This window comes from Aquarana catesbeiana, linkage group LG02 (genome assembly GCF_042186555.1).
Source record: "Aquarana catesbeiana isolate 2022-GZ linkage group LG02, ASM4218655v1, whole genome shotgun sequence".
In the NCBI taxonomy this organism is placed as follows: Eukaryota; Metazoa; Chordata; class Amphibia; order Anura; family Ranidae; genus Aquarana; species Aquarana catesbeiana.
The window spans coordinates 19,355,127-19,378,591 of record NC_133325.1 but is presented as its reverse complement, the minus strand read 5'-3'; positions in this window follow the sequence as shown (position 1 = coordinate 19,378,591).

Below are 23,465 nucleotides of genomic sequence, written 5' to 3'. Positions count from 1 at the left end.
AAGCTACAAGTTAGTGCAGTGTGTCCTGCTCAAAGTGTTTAGCTAAAACTATAAGTTAGTGCTGTGCGTCCTGCTCACAGTGTTCATCTAAAACTACAAGTTGGTGTAGTGAGACCTCTGCACAGTGTTCATCTCAAGCTACAAGTTAGTGCAGTGTGTCCTGCTCAAAGTGTTTAGCTAAAACTATAAGTTAGTGCTGTGCGTCCTGCTCACAGTGTTCAGCTAAAACTACAAGTTAGTGCTGTGCGTCCTGCTCACAGTGTTCAGCTAAAACTACAAGTTGGTGTAGTGAAACCTCTGCACAGTGTTCATCTCAAGCTACAAGTTAGTGCAGTGCGTCCTGCTCACAGTGTTTTGCTAAAACTATAAGTTAGTGCTGTGCGTCCTGCTCACAGTGTTCAGCTAAAGCTACAAGTTAGTGCAGTGCGTCCTGCTCACAGTGTTCAGCTAAAACTACAAGTTAGTGCTGTGCGTCCTGCTCACAGTGTTCAGCTAAAACTACAAGTTAGTGTGGTGCGTCCACCTCACAGTGTTCAGCTAAACCTACAAGTTAGTGCGGTGCGTCCTGCTCACAGTGTTCAGCTAAAACTACAAGTTAGTGCTGTGCGTCCTGCTCACAGTGTTCAGCTAAACCTACAAGTTAGTGTAGTGAGACCTCTGCACAGTGTTCATCTAAAGCTACAAGTTAGTGCAGTGCGTCTTGCTCACAGTGTTCAGCTAAAACTACAAGTTAGTGTGGTGCGTCCACCTCACAGTGTTCAGCTAAACCTACAAGTTATTTTTTTGCGAGCTCTGCACAGTGTTCAGCTAAAGCTACCTGTAGAAGGTTGGTGGTGTACTCATACTACAGGCAGGCAGCTGAATTTGCTAGCTGCAGTATCAGTACATATATATATATATATATATATATATATATATATATATATATATATATATATATCAGCTTAGTGCAGCTACAGGCCATTAGTATGTCTGGAAGGCCAAGAAGGAGAGGCAGACAGTCACAAGCCAATAAGAGAGGGCAAGCAGGCTCTGTGTCTAGTGCTGGTCGTGAAGACGGTGCATCCTCATCAGCACGTGGCCGTGGGACACGCTTGGCCTTTTTTTCGGCATCTGGCCGTGTTGAGCCGCATCATGCGGAAGACTTGGTCGAGTGGATGACCAAGCCCTCCTCATCCTCCTCATCCTCTCTCACCCATGCCCAGGGTACTTTGTCTGGCAAAGCAGCGGCCTCTTCCCTCGGCTCAATGTCATCAGTGACTCCTTCCCTAGCCCCACCATGTCCTCCTGAGGAGTCCCTCGAACTGTTTGACCGCAGTGTTGGGTACATGCTCCAGGAGGATGCCCAGCGTTTGGAAGGCTCTGATGATGATACTGAGCTCGATGAAGGCAGTAACATGAGCACGGACAGAGGGGGTGCCCAAGAAGGACAGCAATCTGGCAGTCATGCTCCCCCTGCTGCAGCATACTGCCAGGTTTGCTCCAGTGAAGAGGAGGGAGGGGATGATGAGGTCACTGACTCAACGTGGGTGCCTGATAGGAGAGAGGAGGAGGAGGAGGAGGCGGCACATCACCAACGAGGCAGGGTGCCCTCCAGGGGCCAGCCTAAGGGCAGCACATTGACTGCATCACACCCCAAAGCTCCACATGTGCAGGGCGCTGCAGTCTCTGCGCGTTATTCAAAAAGTTCTTTGGTGTGGGCCTTTTTGAGACGAGTGCATCAGATCGCACCGCTGCTATTTGCAACATATGTCTCAAGCGTATCTCGCGTGGCCAAAACATCTCCCGCTTGGGTACCACATGCTTGACCAGACATATGTTGACCTGCCATGCAGTTCGTTGGCAAGCGTATCTAAAAGACCCACACCAAAGAACAAAGAGGACCTCTCCTTGCTCCTCATCAGCTGAGATTTCCAACCCCACTAGACCTTCAGTCCTCTCTGAGACCTGCACTGAGAGGAATGAAGATGTAGAATTAGGTGTGTCACAGCCAAGTACTTGTGGGCAATCTGCATTTGGTACACCGACGTCAGATTGTACCAGGCAAATTTCCCTGCCCCAGCTGCTGCGCCGCCGAAAGAAGTTTGCTCCCAGCCATCCACATGCCCAGCGGTTGAATGCTAGCTTGGCAAAATTGCTAGCACTTCAACTGCTGCCTTTTCAGTTGGTAGACTCTGCCCCCTTCCGTGAGTTTGTGGAATGTGCGGTTCCTCAGTGGCAGGTACCCAAACGCCACTTTTTCTCATGGAAGGCGATTCCGGCTCTCTACTGGCATGTGGAAGGCAATGTCCATGCCTCGCTGGACAGGGCGGTCAGTGGTAAGGTGCATATTACCGCTGACTCATGGTCCAGCAGGCATGGACAGGGACGTTACCTAAGTTTCATGGCGCATTGGGTGACTCTGCTGGCAGCTGGGAAGGATGCAGGACAAGGTGCAGTAGTGTTGGAGGTTGTTCCGCCATCACGCCTCCAAAATGCTAATGATTGTGACACACCTCTCTCCTCCACCCCCTCCTCTTCTTCTTCCTCCATGGCCTCTTCCTGTGCTTTGTCCTCGGAACCAGCGGTGCTCCGTAGTCGTTCAAGGGGCTACGCAAGTACGCAGGCCAAAAGATGCCATGCGGTGCTTGAGCTGGTGTGCTTGGGGGACAGGAGCCACACTGGGGCAGAGGTTCTGTCAGCTCTGCAGGGGCAGGTTCAGAGGTGGTTGACGCCACGCCAACTTAAGGCAGGAATGGTGGTTTGCGACCATGGCACCAACCTCCTCTCTGCCCTCCGACAGGGACAAATGACCCATGTGCCCTGTTTGGCTCACGTCCTTAACTTGGTGGTGCAGTGGTTCTTGGGCAGGTACCCGGGCTTACAGGATGTCCTGAGGCAGGCCAGGAAAGTCTGTGTGCATTTCCGCTGGTCATATAATGCCAGTGCTCGGCTGACGGACCTCCAAAAGGAGTTTAACCTGCCCAAGAACCGCCTAATCTGTGACATGCCCACCAGGTGGAACTCAACGTTGGCCATGCTGCAGCGGCTGCACACGCAGCAGAGGGCCATCAATGAGTACCTGTGTGACTATAGCACCAGGACAGGGTCAGGGGAGCTTGTTTTTTTTCCCCACGCCAGTGGGCCATGATCAGGGATGCATGCACTGTCCTGTCACCATTTGAGGAGGCCACGAGGATGGTGAGCAGTGACAGTGCATGCATCAGTGACACTGTCTCCCTTGTCCACCTGTTGGAGCACACACTGCGTGTAATAATGGACAGGGCACTTGAGGCAGAACAGAGGCAAGAAGAGGAGAACTTCCTTAGCTCTCAAGGCCCCCTTTATCCAGACAGTGTTCCTGCGTGCCCGCCGATCACACAGTAAGAGGAGGAGGAGAAGGAGGAGGAGGAAGATTGTGTCAGTATGGAGGTGGAGCCTGGCACTCAGCATCAGCAGCAGTCTTTAAGGGATCAGTCCCAAGAAACACATGGACTTGTACGTGGCTGGGAGGAGGGGGCTGCGGACCATGTCGTCCTTAGTGACCCAGAGGACTCCGGAGCGAAAGCCTCAGCAAACCTACGCTGCATGGCCTCCCTGATCCTGCAAAGCCTGCGTAAGGATCCTCGTATTCGTGGTATCAAGGAGAAGGACCAATACTGGCTGGCAACCCTCCTTGATCCACGTTACAAGGGTAAGGTTGCGGACCTTATCTTGCCATCGCAGAGGGAGCAGAGGATGAAACATCTTCGGGAGGCCTTGCAGAAAGGTCTGTGCAACGCGTTCCCAGAGACTGGGAGGTTACAAATTCCTGTTTCTGGACAACGTGTTGCTGAGGCTTCGGTCAGTCAAAGAAGGAGCGGTGGAGAAGGTGGCCTTCTGACCGATGCGTTCAGACAATTTTTTGGTCCGTTGCCCCAAGGTATGATCGGTTCCAGCAACCATCGCCAGCGTCTGTTTTTCATGGTGCAGGAATACCTAGGGGCAAGATCAGACTTGGACACCTTTCCCGCCGAAAATCCTCTGGGTTACTGGGTCTTGAGGATGGATCACTGGCCAGAGCTTGCACAGTATGCAATTGAGCTACTAGCCTGTCCTGCATCCAGCGTTCTTTCGGAACGCACATTCAGTGCTGCTGGAGGCGTGGTAACCGATCACAGGGTGCGTCTGTCCACCGACTCGGTCGATCGACTGACCTTCATAAAATTGAATCAGTCTTGGATCACCATCAGCTACCAAGCACCTGATGCTGATGTAACCGAATATTTTTTTTTGAAATCTCAGATCCCTTTAAAGACTGCCTATGCTGATTCTGAGTGACTATCCCTGAGTAATTATCCTCTTCCTCAATCATCACGCTGATAGCTTGTAAGAACATTTTTGGTTCTGGGCGCCACCACCAGTGCCTAAGGCCCAATTTTTCTGCCCCTGTTTAACAGGGGCGTGTAATTACAATTTTTGATGCAATACTTTGCAGCAGGGCTCGTTCCTGTGTTCCAACTAGAGTGTCTGTGAGGGGTTGCAGTGTTGTGGCACCAGCACCAGTGCCTAAGGCCTAATTTTTCAGCCCTTGTTTAACAGGGGCGTGTAATTACAATTTTTGATGCAATACTTTGCAGCAGGGCTCGTTCCTGCGTTCCAACTAGAGTGTCTGTGAGGGGTTTCAGTGTTGTGGCACCAGCACCAGTGCCTAAGGCCCAATTTTTCTGCCCCTGTTTAACAGGGGCGTGTAATTACAATTTTTGATGCAATACTTTGCAGCAGGGCTCGTTCCTGCGTTCCAACTAGAGTGTCTGTGAGGGGTTGCAGTGTTGTGGCACCAGCACCAGTGCCTAAGGCCCAATTTTTCTGCCCCTTTTTAACAGGGGCATGTAATTACAATTTTTGATGCAATACTTTGCAGCAGGGCTCGTTCCTGTGTTCCAACTAGAGTGTCTGTGAGGGGTTGCAGTGTGGTGGCACCAGCACCAGTGCCTAAGGCCCAATTTTTCTGCCCCTGTTTAACAGGGGCGTGTAATTACAATTTTTGATGCAATACTTTGCAGCAGGGCTCGTTCCTGCGTTCCAACTAGAGTGTCTGTGAGGGGTTGCAGTGTTGTGGCACCAGCACCAGTGCCTAAGGCCCAATTTTTCTGCCCCTGTTTAACAGGGGCATGTAATTACAATTCTTGATGCAATACTTTGCAGCAGGGCTCGTTCCTGCGTTCCAACTAGAGTGTCTGTGAGGGGTTGCAGTGTTGTGGCACCAGCACCAGTGCCTAAGGCCCAATTTTTCTGCCCCTGTTTAACAGGGGCGTGTAATTACAATTTTTGATGCAATACTTTGCAGCAGGGCTCGTTCCTGCGTTCCAACTAGAGTGTCTGTGAGGGGTTGCAGTGTTGTGGCACCAGCGCCTAAGGCCCACTTTTTCTGCCCCTGTTTAACAGGGGCGTGTAATTACAATTTTTGATGCAATACTTTGCAGCAGGGCTCGTTCCTGCGTTCCAACTAGAGTGTCTGTGAGGGGTTGCAGTGTTGTGGCATCAGCACCAGTGCCTAAGGCCCAATTTTTCTGCCCCTGTTTTACAGGGGCGTGTAATTACAATTTTTGATGCAATACTTTGCAGCAGGGCTCATTCCTGCATTCCAACTAGAGTGTCTGTGAGGGGTTGCAGTGTTGTGGCACCAGTGCCTAAGGCCCAATTTTTCTGCCCCTGTTTAACAGGGGCATGTAATTACAATTTTTGATGCAATACTTTGCAGCAGGGCTCGTTCCTGCGTTCCAACTAGAGTGTCTGTGAGGGGTTGCAGTGTTGTGGCACCAGCACCAGTGCCTAAGGCCCAATTTTTCTGCCCCTGTTTGACAGGGGCATGTAATTACAATTTTTGATGCAATACTTTGCAGCAGGGCTCGTTCCTGCGTTCCAACTAGAGTGTCTGTGAGGGGTTGCAGTGTTGTGGCACCAGCACCAGTGCCTAAGGCCCAATTTTTCTGCCCCTGTTTAACAGGGGCGTGTAATTACAATTTTTGATGCAATACTTTGCAGCAGGGCTCGTTCCTGTGTTCCAACTAGAGTATCTATGAGGGGTTGCAGTGTTGTGGCACCAGCACCAGTGCCTAAGGCCCAATTTTTCAGCCCCTGTTCAACAGGGGCATGTAATTACAATTCTTGATCTAATATTTCACAGCAGGGCCTGTTTCTGCACCCACCAAGATTAACTGTGAGGACTTACAGTGTTGTGCCAGCAGCACCACCACCACCACCAAAGGCCCAATTTTTCTGCCCTTGTTCAACAGGGGCATGTAATTAGAATTCTTGATCTAATATTTCACAGCAGGGCCCTTTCCAGTGCCCACTAAGAGTAACTGTGAGGACTTACAGTGTTGTGGCACCAGCACCACCACCACCAAAGGCCCAATTTTTCTGGCCCTGTTCAACAGGGGCATGTAATTACAATTCTTGATCTAATATTTCACAGCAGGGCCCTGTGAGGGCTTACAGTGTTGAGGCCACAACAACACCTAAGGTCCAGATTTCTGCTGAGTATATAGGGCAGGCCCCTGCTTTCAAACATCCAATTTGCAAACGACTCCTACTTGCAAACGGAAGGAGACAACAGGAAGTGAAATGAAATCTACCCCATAGGAAGGGAAGTTCTCTCCTGTAAGAGTTAATATGGGAAAAAATATTCTCCTTTCCACTGATGCTTTATCACCAATCCTTTTTCACTAAAAAAAACAAATTTTCAAAAAACATTTGTCATTGGGACAAAAAGTGAGGTGAAATCTTCTGAAGAGGAGCACAGACAGCAAAACAAATGTCACAGGGGTGATAACCCTTCCCTATGTTTTCCAAAAAGCTTAAAAATAGATTTTTTGGGGGGCAGGAGGCGGAGCCTAGCGGAGCAGACATGCATTGTTAGAGCTCCACACCGCTGAGGAGAGAAGAGAAGGACAAAGCGAAGCCTGCAGGCTCAAAAGGTATCCATTTAAACCTTTTTGCCCCAGGGAACAAACTGTGAAAGTTTGGGCAGGAAATATGGTACTGGGAGGAAACCGTGGCAGAAATAAAAATCACCTCACAAAGAGCTCACAGGCACTCACTGCAGCTGAAGCAGCTCCAGTCACCTCACAACATACAGCATCAGGGCGCTCTCACAGACAGAAAATGTCACAGCAAGACTCTCCATTTGAGTCAGATACAGAACAAATCCTCTCACAAACTTCTCCACAAGCCTCCTCAGTATCCCCAGTAATATTATTACAATTTGAAAAGATGCTTCATAAGGCTTTAAAACAAACCTCAGACCAAATAACAAAAAGCCTAACCAAAGAAATAAGAGAGCTGGGAAACCGCACCGCAGCCCTAGAAATAAAAATGGATGAAATTGAAATTACAACCCAAGAAAATATAACAGAATTGGAACAATTAAAAGAAGAGAATTTAATACTTCAAACTAAGCTCGAAGATTACGAAAATAGAGCCAGACGTTCAAACTTGCGCATAAGGGGAATACCTGAAACTGTGACAGACCTGCAATCTACTATTACTGCTCTATTACAAGAACTAAAGCCAGATATCCCTGTTGAACGTTTAGAACTGGACAGAGTACACAGAGCCCTCACAGCCAAAAAGAAAGATGGACCCCCACGTGATATAATCACAAAATTTCATTATTACAGAACGAAAGAACAAATACTAATTGCTGCAAGAGAAAAAAAGGAACTTAATTTTCAAGGACACAATTATCAAATTTTTGCTGACCTATCCCAACTTACTATTACTAAAAGACGATCCATGAAACCCCAACTAATGGAACTGCAACACCACAACATTATGTATCAATGGGGCTTCCCCTTTTCAGTCAGATTTAACTACCAAGGTACAATTTACAGAAGCAGATCAGCAGATGAACTACAACAAACCCTTTTAAAATTAAATCTGACAGAACCCACAAGCAGCAACACTCCCACACGCAGAAGAATGGCATCATCTTCACCTTCAGGCAGCACCCAGAAAATTTCAGAACAAAATGGGAATCATCATTCTCACAAAAGAGGCCGTTATGCCACATCATCCATGGACCAAGCAGATTCAATGGACTGACATCCTAATTCCTGATATTTCTTCATTTATTATACTAAGAGATGGTTCTCTATAAAAAACCTATATTTATAACTGAATGTAACTGCATTCTGATAGTCACACACTGTGTGGGATCATGTTACATTCCAGTTATATTTCTTATTACTTCTGATTCATATAGCCTTAGAATATATAAGTGAAATAAGGAAATTCATGTTCAGTTATATATTATCAGGTAATAACAATAGATTTATTACTTTTTAGGACAAATATGTTCAATAATCCAGAAGTAATGGAAGCTTTTTCTTTCTTTTCTTAAACAAATATATTATTACCTAACTAGTTCCTAGAATTATGTTTTTGTTTATTCTAATCTGAAGCAATAAAACCTCAATTTTATGAGTTAACATATCTAAACAGTTACATATGAATAAAATATGTAATTGTTTACTCTAAAAGGGTTAAAATCCCAAAATAATTCAAACTATCTTCATCAATACCAAAGTTATTAACAGTACCTTTCTAACTGAATTATTTAGCCTAGGGCAAGACTAACCATATACAACCACCCTGGAATAAATAATTTCAACAAAAACTATATTCTGCACTCCAATTAATGAAACATCATTTTGATGTCTTTTGACATAGCACTTCTCTCCTGTAAGCGGAAGATCCGTGTACCCCCATTAGCCCTCCTCATTCTCCCAACCATATTATGTGGGAGTGTGACGAAGGCACTTATTCCCCTGAGAGAGATATTTATTCTCTTTCACGGGTAAATTGTGATTACTTGCAAAAAATAATTTATACAATGTATCATCTAATCTCATATGTTTTTTGTTTACTCTTTACTCCAGAATTCACTGGTTTCTTTTCTATCTATTCATCTCTTCAGTCCACACAGGTTGATCTGCGCAGTCAGCTCTGCATAACAAAAAGTAAGTCAAAACTATTTGATCTATTGCCATGGCACCACTGAATATACTTTCCCTGAATGTTCAGGGAATAAATGTCCCTCAAAAAAGGACCAAAGCCTTCCGTACTTTCCATAACAAGAAGGCTCACATAGTATGCCTCCAAGAAACACACTTCACCAAAGATTCTACTCCAAAATATATTTCTCCTTTTTATCAACAAATTTACACGGCTTCTGCCTGTACCAAGCAAAGGGGAACTCTAATTGCATTTCACCGATCCACACCATTCACCTTATCATCAGAAATTAAAGACCCAGAAGGTAGATACCTGATACTCATGGGTTATATAATGGATACAGCAATCACGGTGATTTCCTACTACGCTCCTAACAAACAACCTACACCATTCCTCTCACATATATTACAAGTGATTAATACACACAAAATAGGAACAGTGATAATGTGTGGGGATTCGAACCAGGTCCTCCTCCCATTTCTAGATAAATCACCTTTTACACCATCCAAAATAACCTCTAGATTACCTTTTTCTCAACTTCTTTCCAAATACAATCTGGTAGATTCATGGAGAGAAAGTAACCCAATGAAAAAGAAATTCACTTATTTCTCGCACCCTCATCAAACCTTCACCAGAATAGATCATATTTTTCTAACAATAGGAATGATACCAGAAATTATTGCATCAGATATAATTCCGATTCCGTGGTCTGACCATAATGCAGTATACACTACTATAGCCTCAGCCATACCAAAAGCGCATGACCCAACGTGGTACTTACCGGACATAATGCTCAAACACCCACTACATCAGATGGCCATTGAACAAGCTTTAAAGGAATACATATCAATTAATAATACAACAGACATCTCCCCAATAACACTGTGGGAAGCTCATAAGCCTGTCTTGCGTGGTACAATACAAAGACAAATGGCACTATTTAAACGGGAACGCAAAAATCTAGCAAAAAAACTAGAACTCAATTTTAATGCAGCCTACATATCATTTCAAGATAATCCATCTCAGAGTACAAAATCTCATCTGGAAAAATCTAGATTGGAATACGATCTATTTCTCACTGAGTCAGTTGATAAATCCCTCAAACGCTCCAAACACAATTTCTACATGAATACAAACAAACCAGGTACATATTTGGCTCGGGCATTAAATTCAACTAACAAATCTTTCAAACCAATACGTTTGAAATTATCAAAAAATGTTTACACTTGTAATCCAGTTAAAATAGTCCATAAATTTCACTCACATCTTGTAACTTTATACAAGACAAACAATGAATTTAATCCTACAGAGGCTGAATCCTTCTTCTCAAAAATAACCTTACCTGAGTTATCTCAGAATCAAAAGAGCAGTTTGGATGAGCCTATAACTATAGATGAAGTTGCTAACGCCATAAAAGACCTAAAACTTAACAAAAGACCAGGCCCAGACGGCTACTCGGCTTTATACTATAAAACATTCTCAGAAATACTCTCTCCCATTCTCACTGAAACTTTTAACAAACTTCTAGATGGACATTCTTTTCGGCAAGAAACACTAATGGCAATTGTTTGTATGATCCCAAAACCCCTTCCTGATGATACTTCCTGTGTGAATTATCGGCCTATCTCTCTGTTAAACCTCGATATTAAATTATTAGCAAAAATAATAGCAAAACGCCTCAATAGCATTATAGGAAAATTAATACATAGAGATCAAGTAGGCTTCATGCCAAATAGACAGGCAGGCGATAATATACGCAGGGCAGTGTTATTGGCACATATTGCTAAAAAACGGAAAATCCCTTTATGTTTTCTATCTCTCGATATTAAGAGGGCATTTGACACAGTATCCTGGCAATATATGCAATATTCATTACAAAAATGGGGTTTTGGACCCCACTTTTTAACATGGATCAAAGCATTATATAATAAACCCAAAGCCTATATAAAATATGCTGGATACAAATCTGAAGCCTTTAATATCGAAAGAGGTACCCGACAGGGTTGCCCATTATCTCCCTTATTATTTGCCCTTATACTCAAACCCATGGCCCAATACATCAGAACAAACCAAACTATAACTGGCATTGAAGTAGGAGGTATTACACACAAATTATGTATATTTGCAGACGATATATTACTTTTTCTATCATCACCACAGGTCTCTGGTCCTAACTTAATACCAGCTCTTGATGGATTTGCAGCCCTATCCGGCCTTATGATTAATCCTAAGAAATGCCTAGTGCTTAATATTTCACTCACAAACATGGAATTGATCCCGGCTAGGGCTGCACTCCCATTCACATGGGCAGAAAAATCAATCCCATATCTTGGAATTCATTAGACAGCATCTCATTCTGACTTATTCTCAACCAATTATCCTCCTGTATTAAGACAGATCACAAATCTAATAAAACAATGGTCGCAACTTCCTTTATCCTGGATAGGGAAGATTAATGCAATCAAAATGACTATTCTACCCAAATTGCTTTATCTATTCAGAGTCCTCCCTATTCCAATTCCTTCCTATTTTTTGAGAATAGTACAAAAAAGAGCAACTTTGTTTATATGGGGCTCTTCTAAACCACGTATACCTATACACACACTACATCTTCCCAAAAATAAAGGAGGCCTGGGATACCCTAATTTTACTAACTACTACAGAGCAGCACATTTGGCCAGTCTGTCCAAATACCATGCAAAACAGGAAATCCCATTATGGGTATTTATAGAGGCTTCAGAAAATGACCCTCTATTAATATCAAATTTATTATGGCTTGATCCTAAAGACCGCTTTAAAATTCATAATCCCATAACTAAACACTTCTTATCTCTCTGGGATAAACTAAAAACCAAATATCAGTTACAATCTCCACACAATCCTCTCCTTTCTTTTATCAGAAATCCGGCCTTTTATCCGGCATGGATCTACCCAAATTCTTTTAAAGCTTGGACAACATCAGGCATTCGGACACTAAATGACTTCATAGCATCTAAATCATTCCTTTCATTCCCATCGCTTAGAGAAAAATATGATCTACCAAACTCTGAGGTATTTAGATATCTCCAAATCAAAAATTTCTATACACCATTCCTAAAGGGGGATACACCATTATCCCAATTATCCATTTTTGAATCAATTTGTACAAAAGATCCATTTGCTAAAGGTACAATTTCATCACTTTATAATCAATTATATGGAGTAGCAAATCTTAATAGACCCTCTTACGTTCAGAGGTGGGAGGAGGACTTGGGACGAACTTTAGAAGACACGGACTGGTCTAATATATGGCTCACATCTAAGTCATCTTCACCCAACATCTTAGCACTGGAGACAAATTATAAAGTCCTAACTCGCTGGTACCTTGTACCCGCTAGAGTGGCAAAATATTCACCTAATACCTCAGCTCTTTGTTTTCGAGGATGCCCAGAAAAAGGCACATATTTACACATATGGTGGACGTGCCCAGTAATCCAAACCTTCTGGAAGGAAGTCTTCGTGATTGCATCTAAAATATTTAAAAAAATAATACAACCAGATCCATATTTAACTTTACTTAATCTAAAACCGGAATGGTTAACACTCTCTCAATTCAAACTTATGATCCAACTAATAACGGCTGCAAAACAAACAGTGGCCAAGGCATGGAAATCTCCTACATTGGTACTAGCAGAAACAATTCACAGAATGAATAATACAATGTCCCATGCTAAGATGGTAGCCATCGATCAAAATCAAATTCCAAAATTTGAAAAACTTTGGCATCCTTGGATAAAACAACAGTTCCTGTCAAACTTCAATGACTCTGTCCTGTTGCCATGGTAACAGATTAAATGACTTACAGAGACACCCATTCTAAGGCTTCAAAGAGAACTAAAAAGAATAATAAACTGACGAGCGGGACAACCTTGTGGACCATACCTCTACCTTTCTACCCTTTTTCTTCTTTCTCTTTCCTTTTCTCCACCTTATTATCATTATCAGAATTTATTTGACCTATATACTACTTGTAAACAATATGTATAGTAGGTATAAATCATTTAAATACCTACAAAAGTAACTAAGGAAATGATATATATCTTTAATTTAGGTTTACGTGAACCCAATGTTTAATATTTGAAATTTCATGATATTTACCTATATAAACTCTACTGTAAAACAATGAGCTTACTTTATAGATCCTTGTAAACTTACTTTATGTATCTTTATAACATTGTATACTCAATAAACTTCTTTTGACAAGGAAAAATAGATTTTTTGGCTGGAGCTACACTTTAAAAATGTACCAGTTCAAAATTACAAACAGATTCTACTTAACAACAAACCTACAGTCCCTTTCTTGTTTGCGCTGCCTGTATACTGCTGTTTAGAGTATATAGGGCCTGGGGGCCCCACACCTTTCCTTTTTTTAATTTGGGTGCGGGGTTCCCCTTAATATCCATACAAGACCCAAAGGGCCTGGTAATGGACTGGAGGATACCCATGCCGTTTGCTTCACTGATTTTCATCCATATTGCCAGGACCCGACATTACATTAAAGCCGCAAGCAGTTTTAAATGACTTTTTTTCCTTAAGAATATCATTTTTGTGCAGGGACTGCAGGGACTGTTCATCATTAAAATCACTGCTCCCGAAAAAACGGCCGTTTTTAAACGTTTTTCTGCATTGATGCATGTCCCCTGGGGCAGGACCCGGGTCCCCAAACCCTTTTTAGGACAATACCATGCAATTTAGCCTTTAAAATGAGCACTTTTGATTTTGAACGTTCGAGTCCCATAGACGTCAATGGGGTTCTAACGTTTGTGCGAATTTTCGGTCCGTTCGCAGGTTCTGGTGCTTACCGAACCGGGGGGGTGTTCGGCTCATCCCTAACCAGGAGATGTTCCTCAGGAGACACGCTCATCCTCATCTAGGTGTCCATTTGAGTAAGAAGGGGTCACAGCCTCTCCAGAAGATCGTCAAATGTGTGTACGGACATCCTTTTAAGTTAAAAAAACTTTTCTGGATAGTTACGCAGCTGAACATATAGGCTAGCAAAATATCCAGAAGATATGGGTTGGTCCATCAACAGATGGTCCAGTCCTGATGACCTCTGGTCCTCTCATGCAAAGTGGCACATTATTGTGAAGTGGAAGGAAAATGATAAATGGTTTTCAAAATTTGTTACAAATAAATATGTGAAAAGTGTGGGGGGGCATTTGTATTCAGCCCCCTTTACTCTGATACCTTTAACTAAAATCTAGTGAAACCAATTGCCTTTCGAAACCACCTAATTAGTAAATAGAGTCCCCCTGTGTGTAATTTAATCTCAGTATAAATACAGCTGTTCTGTGAAGCCCTCAGAGGTTTGTTAGAGAACCTTTGTTAACAAACAGCATCATGAAGGCCAAGGAACACACCAGACAGGTCAGGGATAAAGTTGTGGAGAAGTATAAAGCAGGGTTAGGTTATAAAAAAATATCCTAAGCTTTGAACATCTCACGGAGCTCTATTAGTCGTGCTCTCCACAAATCTGCCCTTTATGGAAGAGTAACAAGAAGAAAGACATTGGTGAAAGAAATCCATAAGAAGTCCTGTTTGTAGTTTGTGAGAAACCATGTGGAAGACACAGCAAACATGTGGAAGAAGGTGCTCTGGTCAGATAAGGCCAAAATTTAACTTTTTGGCCTAAAAGCAAAACACTGTGAGGCAGAAAACTAACACTGCACATCACCCTGAACACACCATATCCACCGTGAAACATGGTGGTGGCAGCATCATGTTGTGGGGATGCTTTTCTTCAGCAGGGACAGGGAAGCTGGTCAGAGTTGATGGGAAGATGGATGAAGCCAAATACAGGGCAATCGTAGAAGAAAACCTGTTAGAGTCTGCAAAAGACTTGAGACGGAGCTGAAGTTCACCTTCCAGCAGGACAACGACCCTAAACATACAGCCAGAGCTACAATGGAATAGTGTAGATCAAAGCATATTTATGTGTTATAGGGCGTACACACGGTCGGACTTTGTTCAGACATCCTGACAACAAAATCCTAGGATTTTTTCCGACGGATGTTGGCTCAAACTTTTTTTGTCTACACACGGTCGCACAAAGTTGTCGGAATTTCCGATCGCCAACCACGTGGTCACGTACACCATGTACGACGAGACTAGAAAAGGCCGGTTCAGAACCAAGCGCGGCACCCTTTGGGCTCCTTTTGCTAATCTCGTGTTAGTAAAAGTTTGGTGAGAGACGATTCGCGCTTTTTCAGACTCGTGGCTTTCAGGTCGTTTTCTGCCGTTCAGTTTGTGCTTGTGGGTTTGTATCTGCTCTTCAGTGCGTGCAGCAAGTTCCGCGTGACTTTAGGTAGTCATTGTATTCTTGTTCGTTCGTTACTGTTTTTCAGGTCGCTCTTCACAGGCCTTGCTGTTCTTCAGTGCGTTCTGTTACTTCGTTCTGAGCAGCCGAACGTTTTCTAGCCATGTTTCGTATGCATACTCCTTGTAGAGTTCGTGCTGTGCGGGGGCTTGGTGTTGGGGTCCTGACCTTGACACAAGTCCAGTCCATGAACAGGGTGGGAAAGAGTTCATGGACCAAGAATTGGTTGCTTCAGGGTGACCAGTTCTCTCATATGCCTTTGCTCCGTGAGATCCGTGAGAATAATCCTGATGATTTCAGGAACTTTCTCAGGATGACGGACCCCGTGTTTCACCGTTTGTTGGCTTCGCTGACCCCCTATATCAGCAGGCAGGATACCTGCATGAGGCAAGCCATCACTCCGGAGCAGAGGTTGGTCGCTACCCTGCGATATTTGGCCACAGGGAGAAGTCTGCAGGACTTGAAGTTCTCTAGAGGCATCTCCCCCAGGCTCTGGGGATCATTATCCCAGAGACCTGTTCTGACATCATCCAGGTCCTTCAGAAGGAGTATATGAAGGTAAGAATTTTATCCTTTAATGTCACATTTTATTGTATTGAATGTTTGCTAATATATTGTATTTCTTTCCTCATTCCCTAATTACCATGATTGTAATATGCTGTGAATGTCCCCTTTGTCCTCATGCATGCTGGACTTTTATGTAATTATTATTTTAGGTCCTTCATACATATTTGCCCTTCAATAACCTCCCCAGCATGGTCTCTCCTGCCCTATATTCACCTCATGTAGTCACTTAACAATGTATTTTATCAGCTCCATAGTAGTGCTTTACCCCAAACACCCCGTAAAATGTTTGGAAATGTTTTTTTTTTATTTAAATTCAAGCAAAGTGGCAGATCCTTTTTTGTGGTGTCCCCAAATAATTTTTAGTAACCCTCCCTCCCCCAACTGCTAAGTCAGCTGATCCCAATTCTCTATCTATCCTCAATCATCTATCTGCTGACTTTGCCAAACCCATACACACTATACCCATCTCTTTTGTGGTCAGATGTATGGATGAATTACCCAAAGCATGTAGTGCAAGGGCCTGCCTGTATACTTTCAAATGGTACTGTTTAAAGTTTTTGTATCCTATTATTATCTTGACAGGTAATAGCAGAATGTCCAAATGTCCTCAAATGTGTACAATGTGTATTTATATCTTTGTATTATGACACTTCTTACCTGTCCAGTGGGCTGCCAATAGTGTAACTAAGGAGGGGCTGTTCCAAGTAATACCCTGTATTTAGGCATTCATCTCTCAATGAAGTGAAGAGGGTTACCTGTCCAAGATTTCCACACACCCCCTATAATGTTAGAAATGGCCCATGAGAGGGGGGGAGGGGGAATATGATAGGTGTACCTTATACTTTGGCCTTGTTAAATTCCCCTTACTAAATGCTATCTGGAGGTTGCCCCATAATGTTTGTGTATAATCTGCTTGCCATGTTTCTGTGAAAAAATAGTAATGTTTATTGTTTTTTCCTCAACAGTTTCCTTCCACGCCACAGGAATGGCAGACTGTGGCCTCCCACTTTGCCCAGCGGTGGGACTTTCCTAACTGCGGAGGGGCAATTGATGGGAAACACGTCCACATCGTCCCACCACCCAACTCGGGGTCGTACTATTATAATTACAAGGGGTTCAATAGTATAGTGATGTTGGCGGTGGTGTCGGCTAATTACGACTTCAGCTCCAGAGGACAATGTTGAAGGACTCCCATTTGTGTTCGTTGCTGATGAAGCGTTTGCGCTGGTGGACCACCTGATGTGGCCATTCCCAATGAGGACCCTCACCCCGGAACAGAGGGTTTTTAATTACCGGCTGGCCAGAGCCCGAAGAGTGGTGGAGAACACATTTGGAATCCTGGCCAGCCGGTTTCGCCTATTTATGACACCCATCCATATGGCGGAGTATAAACTGAACCATATTATACTTGCGTGCTGTGTTCTCCATAGCTTTTTAAGGAAACATTCGGCCAACTATGCTGGCTCAGTTGGGCCTGAGGCCGGAATCATACATCAAACCACACTGACGGCGCTTGAAAGTGGCTGTCCTGGCTTGCCTTCCCTGAGTGCCCGTGATGTCCGGTTACGCTACCTGGAGTTCTTTGCGGGTAGGGGGGCTATCAATATGCCAGACAATCTGTGAAGCCTTTTTATAATAAAAAAAAAAAAAATTCTTTGTGGACATTTACTGCTTGTGTTTGTTTTAGCTGACCCTGACAGAAATGTTTTGAGTGCAGAAAATGGCGTGATTGTGTAACCTTATACAAAGCACTGTTGGCTGTTATTTACTAAATGTAAAAACACACTTCACTACAAGTGCACTTGCAAAGTGGATTTGCCCTTAGTAGGGATGAGCTTCGAGTTCGAGTCGAACTCATGTTCGACTCGAACATTGGCTGTTCGCAAGTTCGCCGAACAGCGAACAATTTGGGGTGTTCGCGGCAAATTCGAATGCCGCGGAACACCCTTTAAAAGTCTATGGGAGAAATCAAAAGTGCTAATTTTAAAGGCTAATATGCAAGTTATTGTCATAAAAAGTGTTTGGGGACCTGGGTCCTGCCCCAGGGGACATGGATCAATGCAAAAAAAAGTTTTAAAAACAGCCGTTTTTTCAGTAGCAGTGATTTTAATAATGCTTAAAGTCAATCAATAAAAGTGTAATATCCCTTTAAATTTCGTACCTGGGGGGTGTCTATAGTATGCCTGTAAAGGGGCGCATGTTTCCTGTGTTTAGAATAGTCTGACAGCAAAATGACATTTTGAAGGAAAAAACTCATTTAAAACTACCCGCGGCTATTGCATTGCCGACAATACACATAGAAGTTCATTGATAAAAACGGCATGGGAATTCCCCAAAGGGGAACCCCGAACCAAAATTTTAAAAAAAAAATGACGTGGGAGTCCCCCTAAATTCCATACCAGGCCCTTCAGGTCTGATATGGATATTAAGGGGAACCCCGGCCAAAATTTAAAAAAAAAATGACGTGGGGTTCCCCCTAAATTCCATACCAGACCCTTCAGGTCTGGTATGGATTTTAAGGGGAACCCCGCGCCAAAAAAAAAAAAAAAAACGGCGTGGGGTCCCCCCAAAAATCCATACCAGACCCTTATCCGAGCACGCAACCTGGCAGGCCGCAGGAAAAGAGGGGGGGAAAAGAGTGCGGCCCCCCCCTCCTGAACCGTACCAGGCCACATGCCCTCAACATTGGGAGGGTGCTTTGGGGTAGCCCCCCAAAACACCTTGTCCCCATGTTGATGAGGACAAGGGCCTCATCCCCACAACCCTGGCCGGTGGTTGTGGGGGTCTGCGGGCGGGGGGCTTATCGGAATCTGGAAGCCCCCTTTAACAAGGGGACCCCCAGATCCCGGCCCCCCCCTGTGTGAAATGGTAAGGGGGTTCTTACCCCTACCATTTCACTAAAAAACTGTCAAAAATGTTAAAAATGACAAGAGACAGTTTTTGACAATTCCTTTATTTAAATTCTTCTTCTTTCTTCTATCTTCCTTCATCTTCTGGTTCTTCTGGCTCTTCTGGTTCTTCCTCCTGCGTTCTCATCCAGCATCTCCTCCGCGGCGTCTTCTATCTTCTTCTCCTCGGGCCGCTCCACACCCATGGCATTGGGGGGAGGCTCCCGCTCTTCTCTTCTTCTTTTCTTCTCTTCTTCTCTTCTTCTCTTCTTCATTTTCTTCTCCGGGCCGCTCCGCAATCCATGCTGGCATGGAGGGAGGCTCCCGCTGTGTGACGGCGCTCCTCGTCTGACAGTTCTTAAATAACGGGGGGGGGGGGGCGGGGCCACCCGGTGACCCCGCCCCCCTCTGACGCACGGTGACTTGACGGGACTTCCCTGTGACGTCACGGGGAATGCCACAGGGAAGTCCCGTCATGTCCCGTGCGTCAGAGGGGGGCGGGGTCACCGGGTGGCCCCGCCTCCCCGTTATTTAAGAACTGTCAGACGAGGAGCGCTGTCACACAGCGGGAGCCTCCCTCCATGCCAGCATGGATTGCGGAGCAGCCCGGAGAAGAAAATGAAGAAGAGAAGAAGAGAAGAAAAGAAGAAGAGAAGAGCGGGAGCCTCCCCCCCATGCCATGGGTGCGGAGCGGCCCGAGGAGAAGAAGATAGAAGACGCCGCGGAGGAGATGCTGGACGAGAACGCCGGAGGAAGAACCAGAAGAGCCAGAAGAACCAGAAGATGAAGGAAGATAGAAGAAAGAAGAAGCATTTAAATAAAGGAATTGTCAAAAACTGTCTCTTGTCATTTTTAACATTTTTGACACTTTTTTCGTGAAATGGTAGGGGTACTTATGTACCCCCTTACCATTTCACACAGGGGGGGGCGGGATCTGGGGGTCACCTTGTTAAAGGGGGCTTCCAGATTCCGATAAGCCCCCCGCCCGCAGACCCCCACAACCACCGGCCAGGGTTGTGGGGATGAGGCCCTTGTCCTCATCAACATGGGGACAAGGTGTTTTGGGGGGCTACCCCAAAGCACCCTCCCAATGTTGAGGGCATGTGGCCTGGTAAGGTTCAGGAGGGAGGGGGGGTCGCACTCTCGTCCCCCCCTCTTTTCCTGCGGCCTGCCAGGTTGCGTGCTCGGATAAGGGTCTGGTATGGATTTTTGGGGGGACCCCACGCCGTTTTTTTTTTTTTATTTTGGCCGGGGTTCCCCTTAATATCCATACCAGACCTGAAGGGCCTGGTATGGAATTTAGGGGGACTCCCACGTCATTTTTTTTTTTTAATTTTGGTTCGGGGTTCCCCTTTGGGGAATTCCCATGCCGTTTTTATCAATGAACTTCTATGTGTATTGTCGGCAATGCAATAGCCGCGAGTAGTTTTAAATGAGTTTTTTCCTTCAAAATGTCATTTTGCTGTCAGACTGTTCTAAACACAGGAAACATGCGCCCCTTTACAGGCATACTATAGACACCCCCCAGGTACGAAATTTAAAGGGATATTACACTTTTATTGTTTGACTTTAAGCATTATTAAAATCACTGCTCCTGAAAAAACGGCCGTTTTTAAAACTTTTTTTTGCATTGATCCATGTCCCCTGGGGCAGGACCCGGATCCCCAAACACTTTTTATGACAATAACTTGTATATTAGCCTTTAAAATTAGCACTTTTGATTATTCATGTTCGTGTCCCATAGACTTTAACGGTGTTCGCGTGTTCGAACGAACTTTTTTCCTGTTCGCATGTTCTGGTGCGAACCGAACAGGGGGGTGTTCGGCTCATCCCTAGCCCTTAGGAAATAACCCCCATTTTCTCATAAAACAACAATTACATTACCCCAAAAGTGTTGTAGCGTTGAGACAATAATCCACACATTCTTGATTAACAATCTTTTTAATACCTGCACAATCACATGTGCATTTACCAAAGGTTTTTTAAACAAACCAACATGTTTGTTGTATAACAATTTTTGTGGTGGCATTATCCAAAATCAAAATGTCCATTTTATAGAAAACAGGCCTGTGTAAAACCAACAAGAAAAGACACAAATCTTGAACTTACAAACGTCACATTTGGTCGAATTTGAAGGCAATATCAGACATGAGTATTTAGGAACTGTGTTTGATATTGCTTTAAGATGGGGGGAAATCACCCCTGGAAAAGCCAAATTTGGAAGATGCACACAAATTTCCCAATGTCAACATGTGCTAGCTGCCATCACGGGGGATCAAGGGATGTGTTTTGGGGGAGAAACCCCTTCCTCACCGCTACTTTATTATTGAGGAAGGGCTTGCACCCCCAAAACGCGTCCATTGATCTCCCGTGATGGCAGATAGCACATGTTGACACACTGTGTGCATCCTCCAAATTTGGCTTTGGGAAAAATCACAAAAACATTTAGCACATTGTAGCACACAAAAGAAGAAAGTGATTTGGAGGGATTTTAAACCCGCCCCAAAACATCAATGATGTTTTTATATTTTGGAATAACATCATTGATGTTTTGCTTGATGATTTCCAATTGTAAATTACACCCCATGATCTCCCCGATCAGGATCTGGGCACTTTCGGATGTGAAAGGATCTGGATCCACAACATCACGATCACCTAAAAAGAGAGGAACCCCAAAATAAATTTGGTTTCAAAAAATGCCACCATCCATCTCTTATCTGAGCCTGTGGTTGCAGACACTCACCTGTTGTGGTGACTAGTTCCACCACGTCTTCCTCCTCCTGCTCAGGTTGTGTTGGGGGGATTTCCCCTTCTTCCAGAGGGGGGGGCTCTGGTCTCCTCAGATGAGGGGTGTCCTCCGAGTCTTTTATCCCCTATGTTAAACAAAAATGGTATAATTAGCACACAGATATTTAATGTCAGAACTATAAATAGGAAACATTGCTTGGAAGTGGGGTACAATTGTCAATTTTAGCAGAGTTCCAAGATGTCGCTTTTTTAGTGTCCTTTGTCAACCTGCAATACTTTACCTGTTTAGTACAAGCTTCACAGATGGAGCCCCCCCTATAGTATACACTGGAGCACCTGTGTGGCCCCCTAATAAAAATGGTGTTCTTTTGTCCCACTCTAGTGCTCCAGTGTCCAGATGTGAAAACAGCTGCTCAGTGTCCTCTCCTTACACAGAATCTTGTTTGCATTTCATTCTAGTAACAAAGCCATCTACACAACCCAATTCTTTGAAGACAAGTATAGGGCGTCCAAATGGTGGCCAAATGCATATGGGCTAAACAATGGTATTTTATAGTTGGAACGAAAAATGTTTCATCCGAACGAATAATGTGCCCATGAACATGAAAGTTGCCATTTTAAACTGTACAACAGTTCCTAAAAGCACATGGAGCAGCACGAACGTAATAAACACAAAAAGAATAGGAACACAGCACAACTACTTACTTTTTTGCAGCACTCTCCGGATCTTTATGTACTGCTCATGTTCTCTTAATTTCAGGTCCGACCACCGCTTCCTGAGCTGATCTTTCAATCGTCGTACCCCGAAATTCCGGTGCAGACTCCTGACCACTTTCGCCATGATCTTGGCCTTTCTGGCATTGGGGTTGGGGTAAGGTCCATACTTTCCATCATAGTCGGCCTTCTTCAGGATGTCCACCATTTCCAACATCTCCCCAAAGGACATATTTGAGTCCTTAAATCTCCTTCTGGATCGGGACATTTCAGGCTCCGGCCTTTCCTCCTCCTCCTCCTCCTCGTTGCTACAATTAGCACGATCCTGCTGTCTATCCGCCATGTGCTCTTCCCCCACTGTGCCGAATGAAAAGTAGCGGGGAATAGACTAGAAAGAACGTCAGTGGCGGGCGGAGTTATACGCATGCGCAGTGTGTATAAAGCGTAACACACGTGCGTATTACGTACGATCTGTGAGCGGAGGAAGGAGCATCGGAGACGCCGATCGTGATAACGAAGGTAAGATCTAAACTTGCGCCTATACTGCTTCGAAATGGAAGCCTATATTGTAACAAGATTAGGGGAGTTTTGCCTGACATTAGGGTTTGTCTTGTGTTGTGTCTTGCAGAGAAAATGGATGGGTTCAACGACCACAATTTCCTGCCCCTGTTCATAGACAAGTACAGGGAGCTGCCCTGTCTGTGGCAGGTCAGACACCCCCACTATAATCACAAACAGAAGAGGCAGGCAGCGCTGGAGAAACTGCTGGAGTTGGTGAAGCCGGTGGTCCCCACAGCAACCATCCCTTATTTAAAAGCCAAAATTGGTGGCCTGAGGAGCACATATCTGAGGGAGCGCAAGAAGGTCACAGATTCCCAGAGGTCCGGAGCTGCAGCAGATGACGTTTATGTCCCCAGGCTGTGGTACTATGAGAGACTGCGATTTCTGTCAGACCACACTGAAGTCAGGGAATCACTCTCTACTCTTCCTTCCACGCTTCCTTCCACCCCAGCTGAGACTTCCGATGTCCAACCTGGGCCTTCCAGCCAGGAAGAAGTGGAGGAGCCCAGCTGGAGTCAGGTATAGCATTCTTCTACTCATTTCTGGTCAATAAATAAATTATGTTTACTAGATGTTAGTATTGATCACTAATTGCTGCTTGAAAGTGTTTTACATATCAATAGACAGTAGTGGGCACCCAAATTTGGGACAAG